At 38.4% G+C, this 13,363-nt stretch overlaps 1 long non-coding RNA gene across 3 annotated transcripts in view; it reads left to right on the top strand.

The window, feature by feature from the left end:
• Positions 1 to 10,271, top strand: part of LOC118162957 — a 34,586-nt gene extending 24,315 nt beyond the window's left edge. For 2 of the 3 annotated variants that reach the window (XR_004748736.1, XR_004748735.1), the window contains one exon: positions 2,869 to 3,705. This is a non-coding gene — a long non-coding RNA (uncharacterized LOC118162957). Of the gene's footprint in view, positions 1 to 2,868; positions 3,706 to 10,104 lie in introns of those variants that run through there. The other variant, XR_004748737.1, reaches the window with a different exon arrangement.
• Positions 10,272 to 13,363: the final 3,092 nt, after the last annotated feature.

Here is a 13,363-nt window from a genome sequence, read left to right as displayed (position 1 = left end):
CAGAGATAAGATTCTGAACAGAAGAGTGCTTCTGCATCTTAAGAATGACATCAAGCACCCAAAATTTAGAGTTCTGCTTCCAAGTTTTCCCTAAAGATCACTAAATTCATTCTAAAACATCTTCAGGATATTTTATGAGTCTGTATGACTCATTAACATGTTGGCTGCACTAGAAAATAATAGAAAATGCACAAGAGAAACACTACAAGACAAGAAATCCAGGACTGAAGCATAATATGTATCTTTAAACAGTTAAAAGCTTCCCTAAAACAAGCATCTGAGACATATTAAATGGTTCCTTTCCAGAAGTAACCTGTATTTATTGTTTTTGCACCGTGTGAGTCTAGTCAGTGGGATATGCTGGTCAACCTAGGGCTATGCCTCTGTTGGTGAATCCCAGCGATGTGAGTGTTCCCAGACACTGGAATTCGGCTGCTCTGGAAGTGCATGCTGCTGGCCTGTACCGACTAGCAGTCTCCCAAGCAATTCCCAGGCACAGCTCGGGTGTTAGAGCATCCCACAGCCCATTCCCGATTTGCATCCAGCCGCCCAGTTCTGGAGGCTGAGCGTGTTTGTTTACCACTCTGCTGGTGAGTCAGCCCATGCCAGTTGGCTCCCAGGCCTGGGAATGTCCTTGGGAACTGTTTAATTTGCTAGAAGAAATGTACACATATCCCTTCCTCGCTCGTGCTTCAGGAGGGTAAATACTAAATCTATAAAGTTTCAGTCAGCTGGAATCACTCTTGATAGTCAAATCCATAAGTAAGGATGGGTCTTTTTTTTTTTTTTTTTTTTTTTTTTAAACAGGCTGCCTTCCCCTGTTGTTTTAATCCCACTGCAACACAGGTGGCACAGCATTAAGCTAAAATCAGAAACAGTTTAAGGCGTAGCTTGCTTTTATTCTGTATTTTGATTAATCCCATGCAGAATGTCTGGAGTTAGGTTTCAAGGCAGCATACATCAATATCCAACATTCTAAGTAATCAGAAATGACTGCCCGCCACCTCAAACACTGTCCTGGAAGTCACGAGGCCAAAGCATTAATTCTTTCAACACAACGCATGTGCAGAGATGAAGCTGCAATAAGGTGACGTCCCAAAGCAGACCACCCAGCAGCCCAATGTGCAGGCAGCCCTAAAGGGACGTAGGTTTTTAGAGCATCTGTGGCTGAAGAGGGACAAAATGGAGGGGCCAGTGCCTCCCATCTCCAGGCTGAATGCTGTAGCCATTAGGCTGTCCTACAGAAGTACAGTACTACCAAAGTTTACTTGTGCCCATCTCACTTGTCCCAACTCACATCCCTGAGGAAGTCCAGATTCTTACCTCACAGTCTTGCTATAGATATCTAAGTCCCACTCAGAATGAGTTTTCAGACAAACCTATGTATTGCCAGTGCCTTTTGGATAATGTTAAGTGGCTCTGTATCACGTGATTTTGGTGGGATTATCCTAAATCTGTCTAGCCCCTGTATTCTGTGTTTTGGATTCCACCCGAGACCCAGTCTCACAAAATTTAGCTGCTCCATGATGAAATTAGGGACTCCTAATCACTATAATAGCTTTTGTCTTCCAGATCTCTGCTGTATCTACACAGCCATGCTACTTGGGGCCAGAGGGGAGCACCCTGCGTACCATACTGCCTGCACGTTGACTCTCACTTTGATTCTTGCCTGGAAGGAGCAAGGTGCCTCTCCAAAAAGGAAACCTGAGGCAGAGAGCAGGACTGGCTTGCACCTGTGCTCCTGCTCCTCCAGGCCATACAGACACAGCTCGAGCCACTTGGCTCTTGGAATTCAAACACGGATTTCAAAGACAGTAAAATTAATGCTGTAATTCCCCATGCGCAACATGGGTGTAGCAGAACTTTTCTACCTTACAGGGACTAGGAAGATGACACGTTCACATTTTGGAGGCACTTGGGCAATACACCACGGGAGCCACACAAAACACCCTGCCAAAAAGATGAAACACACTTGGTGATGCAGATGGGGCAGAAAGATGGAGGCAGTTACGGATCATGGGCTCTCAGGACAGACATACACTGCCCTAAATCCTGAAAGCTTTATGTACACCAGCTGAGCACGTAGCTCAGGGCAAGATGCTTCCAGCTCTGCAGTGCAGGAGCAGAGCGGGGCAGGAGCCAGTGAAACAGGCTGGGTGCCAGCTGAGTCCCCCAGCGCCAGGGGAATTCTCAGCTGGGAAAACCTGGCTGCCTTCCAGCCTTGTTCCTCTGCAGATATATATATATATATGCACGTATGTATAGCAGAACATTTAAGGGAATAATTATCTTCCATATGTCTTCTAGTTTGACTAAGATCTTTATTTCATATCTGGGCTAGGACAGAATAAACCTGCAGCTGCCTGATCTGTGATTACCCTCAGCTTTCACATAAACCAGGTTTTTAAGCCATCACATGGACAAAAACCTCTATGTCTGTCTTTTCAGAAAAATGCAGCCTAAATATTCCAACAGCTTAATGGCTAGAGTACCTGTGCCTGAGAAGAAATATAGACAGGTGCTCCAAAGATCTGCAATAACAGAAAATATCTTTTTGCACCTAGCACAGGTATCCCCTTCTAAAAGCAGAAGAGGGAATAGCTAAGTGGATTTCAAGATAAAATCAAATGTTCATTTCTTCCTCTCTGGAAAACAAAACAAAACAAAGCCAACCCATTTTACTAGTTACCAGGTGTTTCTAATTTAATTCATTTCATTAACTTCTTATAACTTGTTCAGCCAGCTCTGCAGACAATTGATTTTTATTACTACATGCTTCGGTGACTTTCTACATTAGATTTTTCCATTTGCCACATGGTTATACAAATCTCTTCAAAATAATATTCTGTTTTGTTTCTGTCTTTTCAGAGTTTAGATCATCTTTTCAATCAAGCTTATCATTTATTTAGCACATTCTTCTGTAAGGTAAATATAATATACATTACATAACATCAAATATTTACATATATTGTTGCTACTTCCAGAGGGTTGATTTCAAAGTTCTCATTATTGTACTGCTACTAGTGAAAATTGCTGACAAGACAGAAAAATAGCATGACTACGATACTGTAACTATTTGATAGATATCAGACGTGAAACAACAGTATCTGGAAAGTATTTTCTAATAATACAGCAACTTCTAACATTCATATTAACTCAGGATATTATGTGAGGGCACTGAAAGTTGTTAATTGCATTGTTTACACCCTTAATTGTAGAGGCAGAGTTCACACTGACACCTGCTGTTAAGACTGCCTAACTTTTCTCATTTTAAGACCATTTTCAGTCTCATTGCTGATTTAACTCTGGGGACTGACCTTTTCTGAGATCAGTGTCATCTTGAGATTTATTTCAAAGGAAAAAAAAAAAAAAAAAAAAAAAGAAAGAATCAGTGTTTCAGATAAAATGTTTTTGTGATTTTCAAGAATGATGTAGGGGGTTAACAGCTCGCTTACTTTGTATGGGCTCTCTTTCAATTACTTCATTAAAAAGAAAATCACTTATCTACATCCCTTGAAACAAGACCTCAAGAGCTGGCAGAATTACACTTGTTGAAGTTCCTGAGAAAGGCATCCACAGCTGGCCAAGCTATGAGCACTGGAAAAATCAGGCGATACACACTGACGTAAGTGGAAGGGTATTACAGTTTTGTAGCTATCATCTGTGAAGATTCCACTTGCATTTTCCTTTGACAAATCGCCAGGAGTGAAAAAAGAAAGCTGTGGAAGGCAAACATGAACTAAGTGGGATGATGTGGACAGGTGTGATAGCAGAAGGGGTGGATGAAACTGAAGACGAAAAGACAAGCTTGGTAAGGCATGCAATGCCAATGAGCACTGAAAAAAAGAGAACAAATATATACAAGAAAAAGTAATAATAATAAAAAGGAGATACTGGGGAGGCAAATAAGGTACAAAAGGCTTTTAAAAGCTGAAGTATCTAAACCATGACTCCAAACCCTTGGAACTTCTCAAATAGCAGAGAGGCAAACTGCTGTAATTTTCCATCTCTTTCTGCTCATGTGTCCACAAAAGTGATAATTCATTTTTGTGAAAATTATATGATAATGAATGATATGATAATGAATGATGATTCATTTTTGTTGTTTATCTGGTAATAAAATGATGATGAAATTCTATGCCAATGACCAAGAACCCAAGAAGATAGATAATTCTCATAAAAGATCAGCATGCAGTTTTTCTAACTTTTCCGGAGAAAAATCAGCATCAGGTTTCTGTGCGGCTGACTGCATAACTAGAAACTCCACCCAGATATAAGCTATTACAAAATCATTTGTTGCTCTCACAGAAGTCATATTGCCTGATTCATGTTACATAGGGATACATTAAAGCAATAACTCTAAAACAATTTTCGTAAAAGAGATATGTTTTAAATTACTGACATCCCTAAAAAACATTATTGTGGAGTGCTCATCTGCTAAGATCCATACATGATTTTATTTTATTTTTATATTATTATTATTAATTATAATGATTCTATGCCTTATTCTCTCCTCATCGCTTCTCAGATGATTTGCAATCAGGAAGCTTAGATTTTAACCCTGAGTTTGCCACTGTTTTTCTGTGTGGGTTTTGAAAATTCACTAAACCCATCTGCCTCTGCCGTCTGCAGTACCTATAAAATAGATGTGAGCTTATCAGATTTACTAGCAAATTATAGAGCTTTCCACATATGCATTGGCAACTACCTTTTGGTCCAGGTCAGCAGCTGCTGGATGCAGCGAAGACTGCAATTAGCATCAGTAAAGGGCAATCCTCAGTATCTGTCTTTGATGTAACACAGCTTGGCATTAGCACTTTCCTTCTCCCGTACTGACAACTCGCACAGCCCTGAAGTTTTATGGTCATCTGCCACCTAACTAACACTTCATTAAGTAGAACACCTGCAGTGATTTTAACCACATCCCAAGGTAATTTACCCACTAATGATCTGCATCAGACCAGCAGTTATAATCTGATTGGAAGTGGCCTTGTTGCCTCAGTCCTACTGTTTTTTAAGAATAGATGAAGGATAGAAAATAGATGAATAATTGATTTATATTCCTTATTTAAATAAGCAAATGTATTAAGAAGTATTTGCTATGATGCTGATTGATGTATTTTTGGGATGGTATATTCTTCAAATACTGATACGTATTATATTTACAGGGAATAATTTATTCAAATAGCTGTCCTCCTGATGTTAATAAGAACTCTGTTACAGGTTTTGTTTAGTTCAAGGTGCCAGAAAAGGATCCAAAAGCTTAATGTGAATTTGGACTCAGAAACAAATAAAAAGATATGTGATTATAATGTGAATTTCAACAAAATAGTTAAAACAAAAATGGGGGAAAGCATATGACAGTAGAAATACTGCAGATGTAAACAATAACATCAAAATAACAGTATTTGATTAATATACATATATATGTGTATATATATATATAAACAGTCCAGTGTTAGTTGCTTGGTTGTGGCCATGAGTCTAGCAATGCCTCTGGGTACAGAACTGCTGGCAGCATTCATCTAGTCTTTGGATGCCCTCATGGAGCAATGGGTGCTATTAAGAATCAGAATCATTAATGTTGGAAAAGACCTCCAAGATCATCTGATCCAACCACCAATATTACCCACTAAACTATGTTCTTATGCACCACATACAAATACTATCCAGGTATTCTGCTGAGCATCTTAGTATCTCTAGTTTCCTTTTTTTCTTTTTACCTTTTGACTCTTCATTTGACTCTATTATTATTTGGTGTCCTAAATAGTAATTTAGTTTGTTCCTGGATCATTTTTCTGTAGCTTGCCTCTTGCCATTGAAATCATCTCCTTTGTCTAAATAGTTGAAGCTTACCTAAGTCATTTCTCATATGGAAGATATTTTATACCTCTGGTATAGAATCATCATTGCTGCCCTTCCTGAACTTTCTCCAGATTCCTGTATTATTTGAGATGGTAGGGAAGGACAAGGCCAGAATCATACAACACGTGACAGATATGGTGAAACCAGATTTACACAATGGCAGAGTGACATTCTCTCTTTTATTCTTCGCTCTTCTCCAGATGACTCCTAACCTTTGATTTACTCTTTCAATCACTACTGAGTGTCAAGTGATGTTTCTGTGTGACTATCATAACTCTCAATTCTCACTCTAGTCAGCTCGGAGCTCATGTAAGTGAAATTAGGATTTCTTCCCCTTATGTACATCACTGCACAATTATCTACACTGAATTTCGCCTGTCATTTTACTGCTCAGTCACTATGTTTTACTATCCTGAATAAATTAATATCATCAAGCTTGATTACCTCATTGCTAACGTGCCTTCTAGTCATTTATGTTGAACAGTAAAGGTCCTAAGATAGATCTTATGGAACCTCATTGGTCATTGCATTCTGTTGTGAAAACTGATCATTTATTCCTGTCTCCCACCATTTAACCATACAAAAGTCTTCCCTTTCATGATGTGGCCCTAAGTTTTCTTACAAGCCTAGAGTAAGACACTTCCCATATTTTTTTGAAAAACCAAGTAAGCTGTGTCAACCACACAGCTCTCAACATAACTGTGATAAGACTTCACAAAAGCCAACATGGCTTTTCTCAAAAAGATCATTTTATCAAGATACTCAGTAATTCTATTTTTATATTTCCTGCCAATCTGCATGGTTTAGATGCCATGCTTAAAAGCTTTGTAGCTCCCCAGATCTTTCTTCAAAACCTGTAATGCCTGAGGAACCCTTCAAAAATTTTGTACTTGAATTCCATTAGAACTTTTTTTTTTTTTTTGAACACAACTTAGTCCTGCTGCTGCTTTTCTGTTGCTTGTTTTCTCTATTTGCTCCATATGTTGTCTTCTGTTGAAATATATATATATCACAGCACCAAGAAGGCCCGCTTCATCTTTCATCCTCCTCATCATATTGTTTTACTGTTACAATCTTCCATGGATTATCTTTCTCCTGTCAAGCTTCTGGTATGCATACATGGTCACTTCTTTCACAAAGGGCTAAACTCACATCCCTCATCCTGGATCCTGAATTCCAAGCTCTTGTATCTGCCATGCTTTCTTTTTGACTAGCAGTCTGTCTCCACTTCCTCTTTGACTGGTTTATCTCCTCTGACCAATATATCAGAAATCCCATAACATTATCTGTACAAGAAGTTTCCTTTCAAACCACATCTTCTTCTGCACCTTCTGGCCTTCTCACCACTTTTTAGTTTAAAAGCTCACTCATGACATTCTTGACTTTAAGTGCCAGAGGCCTGCTTCCCTTACAAACCTCCATGAAGAGGCCTACCCCTCTCGCATGGCCTCCCTGTACTGAGGCAGAGTTCCTGAGGCTAAACCTGACTCCCAGATTTCTGCAGTTTGATATCTGGCTGAGGAGATGAGTTTGTGTTTGTCACCAACAGTGTTTTGTTCTACTGTCTAAACGACATCTGGATACAAAACAACATCTGTTGGACACAATAATGTGTCCAAATGCAAGCCTTCTGAAAAAAAATATACCACACATCCTGCACACGGAGTGAGAAATTTTCTAAACATCGTCTTTATAGATCAAAAATGATGTGAAGTGTAATTTCTATGAACTGAAACTCTCATTTCACAAAATGCTTTCCAGAGGGGTCTGTATATGTGGAAGAGAGACTAAAGTCCTGAGACTGTACGGTTTCTTTCAGTGTCTGAAATATTAATGCGTCAGAAACAAGTTTATTGTTGCATATAGATGAAATCAAATTCATTGTATACACAAAGACAAGGTTGTTTCGTAACGGCATTGTTGGTGACAAGATGGCTACAGGACTGCATTAGAACAGCCATGGCTTGGTCATTACTTTTAAACACAACTACATATTCCAGGAGCATCTGGATAACAAGAGAAGAGCAGGAAAGTTTATGTTTTTGGAGGCTTTCTAGGATTATGCATTCTCTCAAAAGCTTGTGAAAGGGAATTTTTAATAAAGTGAAGAACCAACAGACCAGTATGTCTCTGAACTACACGAAATGGCTGAATTCTGAAATTATCAGATTAAAGTCCTGATAAATTTGAAATATGAATGAAGCTGTGGGATATTGAATGAAAATATGCAGAAATCCACGCAAACATTATGAAGAGAAATAGACAGGTGCAGTACGAACAGCAGCCCCAGAGTACGAAAGAGCAGTCCCAGAGATATTTCAACATATAACAGGAAAAACACAGAAATGGAGAAAAAAAGCATGCCCAAGAACTAATCACCAACACTAAAAACATCTAAAAGCAGTACAGTACAGAGAAGGCAAGCAAAATGTGAGATCATGTAAAATAGTTCGTGGTATATTATGAAGAAAAATAAGATGACGGAGGGGCCTTCTCTCTAGTATCACACATTTGTGGCAGAAGAAATTATCATGCCAAAACTTCTAGACAAGGAAAAAGAAAAAAGGAGAGGAAAGAGAAGAGGAGAAAGGAGGAGAGACGAACAAAAGGCAACATAAAATAGAAAACATAAACCTCAGCCTATCATAAAATATCAAGACAAGGCAGCATACAAACAGGAAATTAAATGCCAAATACATAGTAGGGCATAAGTAAACCTAGTACGTTATGAAGACTCCCGTATTGTTCCTTGATCATTGAAAGCAAAATTGCAACCACAAGAAGATTTTAATTACGTAACACATAAACATAAACTCACAAAGATTATGAAATTAAATAAATAAACAAATAGATCCACACACAGAAAAAAAAAATAGAAAACTTAGAGGCTGGAATTTTGGGTGGTACAGACAACACAGAAACTAATGTCACCACAAGAAATCACAAACTAATTACAGTAAATTTCTGACAAATTATTTTAAACAGATTCAAAAGCAAAACAGATAAACCTCTCCTCCCACTATCTAAAGCAGATAATACAGTCTGGCATTCCCGCAGAAGAGCTGCTGAAAGATTAGGAGGTTGTATTCGAAGAACTGGAACGTCTTCCAGGCACGTTACACCCACAAACAGAAAAAAAGCAGCTCAGTCAGTGGAGTACCTGCACCACAGGGTATGTATTACATAAATAGTAGACAAATGGAAGTAACAAATGCAACAGAAATCGTACAACTACTTACAGAGCCTTTGACTGATCAATGTCCTAGCAATAAATGAATAATTAGGAAAGCTGCTCAAGTAAATTGTGATATCCTTGTTCAGTTTCTATGGTGGAATGAGCCTTAAAAAATCAATGTAAGATCCAACATTGATAACGCTTTTGTAGGGATTCATAGCTATCAATTAAAACTCCAACATTGATAAGGAACCTAATTTTTAATGTTTAGACAAGTGGTTTTGAGTTAGTGCCCAGCTGACAACAGGTGAAAGTCAAATAAACATGACATACCTAAGTTCAGCTGTGTATATTAAAAAGAAGCTGCTAGATTCAGTGTTCTTACTGTATTAGTGGTCTCAGTCCCAAAATACATTAAAATTTCACATGAAATACACCTCTTTTTCTCTTAAACTACTGAACTCTATATGCAACTTTAGGGCTGACAATGAGAATTTCACGGATGTTATTCAAGTGGCTAACAGTATTTTATTTTATTTTTTTTTTTTGTAATGGGTGTAAACATTAGATTTTACAGAGTATTAACTTGTTATCAAAATATTATTTTCCACTGGAATAGCACTTTTAGAAGCAAGCTGGCGGGGCTGGAAACCCAAGTCTTTTATCCAAACAATAGCAAACCAAGGCACCCTTTCTTTCATGAATGAACAAAGCATCCCAGCAAAGCTGAAAACATTATTGTTTCTTTGGAAATCAATATATTAACACTGGAAAACCGTTTCTTTAGTGAAACTCTTTACACAAAATGTATACTGCAGTTCTTGCAGTGTATAATTTCAACAATTATATACATGCCAAATATACAGCAGGTCTATTCTAGTTCATGTTATTATATTAATATGAGAGAAGGCTGCTGCTTTTATTTGCATTTCCACATTACTGCAGGTTCTAGTTCAGGTTATGACCTATAAGCCTAGAATTGCTCTTCCTGGTGCAGCTTATTTCATTTTGGAAACAGGTATAAGTAAGTCCTAACTGCATTCATTGCTTTGTGTCCACACTAGGCAGATGTGGTGGTACAGCTATCAAAACGCTCCTCTATGGAGGTCTGGATGTACTGGGTATGTAGGATATTGTGATGGCCTTCATTTCTGTCACCTCCGTCTGAGCACAGAAATACTTTGGTTTATTAGTGATTCAGTCTCTGAAATCATGTTATGAATCTTGTAATATGTTTTCTCATTTTTCTTTTTTCTTTCTTGTTCCCCAAAGTCAAACCATGATATAAAACCATATTCATTAGAAATACATTTCAAATTCACAATCAGTCAGACACACAAGAGTAAAATATGAGAATTCAGAATGTTGAAAGCAAATAAAAGGAACTCTAAAGCTGTTTTATTTAACTAAATAAATAAATAAATATCCTGATTTTAAACAAATTGTGGGAGGATTTGACATCCTGGAGTATTATATACCTACAACTACATCAGGGAAAGCGCTGTGCTGCTCCAGCTTGAAAAATATGGACAGAGATTTGTTACATAACTCAGTTCCTTAAAAAGAACAAAAATCTTTATTGAACATATTTATTTATGTATTTATTCTGGAACAAATTGTGATATTTCTGTCTTCTTTAAAAAAATGCTTGAAACATAATCTGACAAATAGAAGTAATACGTTCAAATCAACCAAACCCAAACTGAAGTTGGGCAGCACGCAAATTTTAGTCCAAACAGTTCAAGCGTGGCAAAGCTACAAGCAACTGGAGGTAGTGTCTCACAACTGTAAAGATCTGAATACTGTAACAGTAAACAGCACCCTAATTTGTAAGTACTATTACTGAGATGGTTTGCCAGATTTCATGAGCTTGCCCTAAAATTTAGGAGTACATTTACTCGGAAAACCTAGAATTCAACTTGTTCTGCGGCCTTGTGTCTACCTCACTCTCTCTGTAGCTATATTCTTCATCTGTAGGCAAAAAGCAAGCATGACTTTTAATTTTGCATATTTTAAGGGCTGACACTATAGCTGCTTTTCTTCCCATAAATCAGTGATACCAGATAAAATTCACAATGGAAAGAGTTAAAGGCCAGCCATCTGACTAGTACTCTCCCTGTATTACATTACAGATTCCCTCTGGGGAACAGACCCATGTTTCCTTTGCATGGAAAGCAGAGCATGACTAATGGTCTGCTAGACTCTCACCTGAGAAGGCAGAGGGTTGTAATACCACGGCACACCCAAAACCTGAAAAGTTCTCTGTGTAGCATCTCAAGAATAACACAAGAGTCTCTGAAGAGAAGCTGTAGTAGGTTATTTTATTATTCACAAAGTATAACAATTTTTAAATATGTTGAAATATCACAATTTCTGCAAATACAGACAACATATTTACTCAACAAGAAGAGCAACAGCTTTAGCTATGCATTAAGTGCCTTTCTTCCAGGAGCTGCAAAATGCAGGTGAAAAATATGTCTATCATATAGACAAAGAAGTGTAGTCACAGAGATTAAACAGCTTCAATAATCTGGAAGTGGTTGTGAAGTTAAATACAATGTTTTGGACATATGATTTATTGTTGTATTTCCCTATTAACAAGGAGTTACTTTCATGTACTGTTCAACACCTATTTTATTCTCTCCATTGAAAAGTGTTATTTTTTTCCTCCCGGTACCACAGGCTCCTTGGAGGTCTAAAGCAAAATCTGATGTCTTTTCAACTTTTATACAGAGCTGGTTTTGTAGAGAATGAGAGTGATGAACACTAATACACATTGACAAATATCAATAAATTGACAAATATCAACACATTGACAAATATCACATAAATTTGGAACAGACACATAGACTTTTACAGTACAGGATTAACGTGATTGTATGTTCTACTGCTGAACACTGAAAGAAATGCTGGGAAAAATAATACTGAAAAGCCAAAATAGGAACTAAAGCTGCTTTTTGCGTTAGACTTGAAAAACTATATACCTCTTACTTTCCTGTATACATTAGTTCATAACCGAAACAGAACTCACAGTTCAAAGTACTTAATCCTAACATGGAGACCTCTCCAGAAATACAGATAATCCTATGGCAGAATCAGAACAGAATAAGGACTAGTAGTTAGAATAATGAGCCTGTGCAATGACGTAAGATACAGATTCAGTTGGGTCTCTTTGTTTCAGAGTCCGGTCCCTAGGGTCCAACTGAAATCTTGTGAGCAGATGTCACTTTATCTCATGGAATTGAAGGATGTATTTTGCTGCTGAAAGACGAGCGGAGCAACATTCAGCACAGAGCTATCCTGCAGCCAGCAGAGGCCACTGCTGTTCTTCGCCTTTTCTCTGTGTGGAGCTGTGCTCTTAGCAAGCAGCCAGCTGAAAGGAGCCCCAGGCAAGGGTCACAGCAGTTTCAGTCCTCCTTTCCCATATTTATGCACTAATGCTGCACTTCAGCAGAGAAAATTAAACACGGTACATTCTTTTACTGGCAGGTAGGAGAAGAAATTATCTAAATATGCTTACCCAGCCTTAGCCTTCAGGAAGAAATGAGACCTTGCATTCCAAAAACCTGATTCCATTCCTTTATGTGATTAAATTTGATAGCTAAGGGCAAGTTTTTAGATGTAATTTAATTAGATATGTACATGAAAAGCATTTAACTCGGCACCCATGAAAAAACAGCTCCACACGTTTCCAAACAGAAGATGATAAATAAGTTAAGGTGTTATCAATATTAAACGATGGGAAAGCCATTGTGTAATGTTTAGCTGATACGGTTTACAGCTATCAGTGCCTAGCCTGCACTATAGTTTTGATCAGTCATCTGCAGCACCCATTTAATGCTATTTCTGAAGAATACAGAAGGTGACATAAAAGAAGTAAGTAATGAAGGTAGGGTCATCAAATTTGAGCGATTAAGTAGCTCTGTGTAATACTAAATGCATTTTAAGAGAGGCTACTGAAAGACTATAGTTTGAAATAAAGTGGCCATATGAGGTAGGGGGAGGAAAAGAGAGATATAATGGAAAACAACGAGAAATTGGGCATCTTAATAGCTGAGTAAATAGGAGCCACATGGCTCAGGGGAAAAGTGAGTTTTGGGTCGACATTTGGGTAAAAGACTGAGTAGTATTAAAGTGTAATTTCAGCCCTGCGCCACTGCGCATGCGCCACCTCCCCTCAGCACCTCACCACCCCCTCTACAGAGATCACTCAGCGCGCATGCGCCGCGCTCCCCGTGCAGCGCCGGCTGCCTTCCCTTCCCGCCCCGTACCACCCTCCGCCGACGGCCGCGTCGCGCGCGTGCGTGCGTGTGTGCGTGCGCG

The sequence above is a fragment of the Oxyura jamaicensis genome, chromosome 2 (genome assembly GCF_011077185.1).
Source record: "Oxyura jamaicensis isolate SHBP4307 breed ruddy duck chromosome 2, BPBGC_Ojam_1.0, whole genome shotgun sequence".
NCBI classification, from domain to species: domain Eukaryota; kingdom Metazoa; phylum Chordata; class Aves; order Anseriformes; family Anatidae; genus Oxyura; species Oxyura jamaicensis.
This window is presented reverse-complemented; position numbering and strand designations above follow the sequence as displayed.